At 33.1% G+C, this 3,224-nt stretch overlaps 1 pseudogene; it reads left to right on the forward strand.

Annotated features, from left to right (window-relative positions):
• Positions 1 to 1,505: 1,505 nt before the first annotated feature.
• LOC122473634 lies at positions 1,506 to 2,476 on the forward strand (annotated as a pseudogene).
• The last annotated feature ends 748 nt before the right edge of the window (positions 2,477 to 3,224 follow it).

Genomic DNA, 3,224 nt, shown 5'->3' on the forward strand with positions numbered 1-3,224 from the left:
GAAATGCGCGTGATTTCTACAAACAGATATGTTTGGTCAGGGCTTCAATAAAAAGTAGATATGTTTGATAGTAAATTCAGTAGATTAGTCAGAAAAAAAAATCCATTACCAAAAATAGAAATTGAGTATTCATTAAGTGACAGATGTTACATAAAATTGTAGGAATTGTGGAGAAAACCATGACAGAGTATATGGTCAGAGGTGAAGAGGAATGAGTAGGTCCAAGGAATCAAAACAGGCAAAAAGGTAACCAAAAATCATGTGTATAATTTTTAGGTTAATTTATTAAAGCATTTCATAAATTTATACAAGAAAATTCTGTTTAAAAGGCTGTATTCTGCATAATAGCTTGCACAATAATTGAGAAATGTAGAAAGAAAACAAGAATGATAGAGGAATGCATAAGGAAGATTTAGCATGAATCATGAGAGAAAATACATTTATCTAAAAACAAAGACAAAGAAAAAAAATCTTATTATAAAACCAAAGTAGAGACTCCAAATTCTGGTCAAGACTCTAGAATGAATTCAAATTATATGCCATGTATTATCATTTGGATAAGGACCAAACTGTTAACTAAAAGCACAATTTTAATAATGCAGTTTTTTTACTTAGTTCTGAACAGGAAAGAATTTCAGGGAGCCAAATTACATTTTTGCTATCCACGAAATCACACCACATCAGCAGATAATCTAATCACATCCATATTGTGACTTAAAATATATGCAAACTGGTGCAACAACTCTGGAAAACAGTATGGAGTTTCCTCAAAGAGTTAAAAATAGAACAACCATACCACCCAATTGCACTACTAGGTATTTACCCAAATGATACAAAAATACTGATTCGGAGAGGCAAATGCACCCTGATGTTTATAGCAGCATTGTCAATAATAGCCAAATTATGGAAAGAGCCCAAATGTCCATCGATTCATGGATGGATAAAGAAGATGTGATGTATTATATCACACACACACACACACACAGGAATATTCCTCAACCAACAAAAAGAACGAAATCAACATTTGCAATAACGTGGATGGAGCTAGGGTGTATTATCCTAAGTGAAATAAATCAGAGAAAGACAAATACCATATGATTTCACTCAGTATGTGGAATTTAAGAAACAAAACAGATGAACATAGGGGAAAGGAGAGAGAGAGAGAGAGAGAGAGAGAGAGAGAGAGAGAGAGAGAGAGAGAGAGACAAACCACAAAACTACAGAGAACAAAGTGAAGGTTGCTGGAGGAGAGGTGCACAGGGAGATGGGCTAGATGGGTGATGGGTATTAAGGAGGGCACTTCTTGTGACAAGCGCTGGGTGTTACATGTAAGTGATGAATCACTAAATTCTACTCCAGAAACTATACTACACTATATGTTAACTAGAATTTAGATAAAAACATGAAACTAATAATTAAAATATAATATGAAAATGTAGTGAAGGTAGAGTATAGCTGATTAAATTAGATTTTATCTATACAATAATCTCTCTGAATTATCAGGCATGCATATTGGACAGAAGACATCAGTGATTAAAAACTCTACAGTAACAACATTCATTTTCTGGGACAGATGACCCTGAGCTGCAAGTTCTGATTTTTATCTTTCTATTTTTTACCTACAAGCTGAGTGTAACGGGACCATCATCACACTCACTTTTGTGGATCCCTACCTTAAAACACCCATGTACTTTTTTTTTTTTTTTTTTTTTTTTTTTTTTTTTTTTTTTTTTTTTACAAAATTTCTCCTTCTTGGAGATCTCATTCACCACTGCCTGTATTTCCAGGTACTTGTATAACATAGCAACAGGTGACAAGGTCATTACCTATAATGCTCGTGTCATCCAAGTGTTTTTTACTGACCTCTTTGCAGTAACAGAATTTTTCTTGCTGGCCATCATGTCCTATGACCATTATGTGGCCATCTGCAAACCCTTGCATTGGGTAACTATCATGAGCAGAGGAGTCTGCAGCAGTCTTATTTATTCCTGCTTGTTGGCTGGATTGTTGGTCATAACCTCCCCACTTAGTCTGGGGCTAAATCTGAAATTCTGTGACTCAAATTTTATTGATCATTTTCTCTGTGATGCTTCTCCCCTCCTAAAGATAGCATGTTCAGACACATGGCTCATGAAACAAACTGTTTTAATCTGTGCTGACCCCCATTTTGACCTTTATATATGTAGTTCTATCTTATATTATCAAAACAATTTTAGGATTTCCATCTGTTCAGCAAAGAAAAAAGGCCTTTTACACCTGTTCTTCCCACATGACTGTAGTTTTCATCACCTATGCACATGCATGTTCATTTATATGACTCCTACAGCAAAAGAGAAAGTGACTACTAATAAAGCAGTTTCACTACTCACTTTTTCTGTTTCACCTACATTAAATCCATTTATTTATACACTGAGAAATAAGTAAAAAAAGCCTCAGTGACTCAATCAAAAGAGTTGCAGCATTCTTAAAGAAGTAAAATAAAATAGCAGTCAATAAATGAAATTAAGTAAAAGGTGTGGTGCTAAACATTTCTGTTAATGCTTATAATTTTATTTATCTTTTAATAATCTATATTTCAGTTATATGTCTCAGCTCCTTTTTCAATTTACTTGCATTGCACCTTAATGAGCTTATTTCTTTCCTTGATTGTTATTTAACTTCTTGTGGGAGACATCTCAGTAAAGAAAATGAAAGTGTACTTCTCATAAATTCATTTGTACATAAATATAACCCATTATATAATAAATCTTATGCTATAATAAATCTATTCTTTAGTCTTCCATAAAACTGATAGCATAATACTAATTATTATACCCAAGTGTGCATAAAACACTACAAAACCTCAAGTAAGAATTGAAATTTTATGATACAATAGTGAATAAAATAAGTAAGGGCATGATATAATAATACAAGGATCAATTGAGACACAAGATAATAGCATTTCTATACTATAGGAAAATACATTAAAAATTAAAAACGTTGGATAAAATCTCACAAATATTCTTTTGAATATATAGCTAAGAGTAAAGGTTAAAATAAGGGTAAACACAAGGTATCAGAGATACAGAATAATCAGAAATGAACATAAATAACCCCACCTATAACTTGTGGATTCCCAGGAAAGCAAAGAAAGGAGGATAAAGAGTGGCAAGTTGTTGAGTTATAGGTTACAGGGGCTTGGATTAAATGTCCATATGGAGAAGGGTATTGAAGTGTCAGGATCC

This window comes from Prionailurus bengalensis, chromosome B4, assembly GCF_016509475.1.
Source record: "Prionailurus bengalensis isolate Pbe53 chromosome B4, Fcat_Pben_1.1_paternal_pri, whole genome shotgun sequence".
NCBI classification, from domain to species: Eukaryota; Metazoa; Chordata; class Mammalia; order Carnivora; family Felidae; genus Prionailurus; species Prionailurus bengalensis.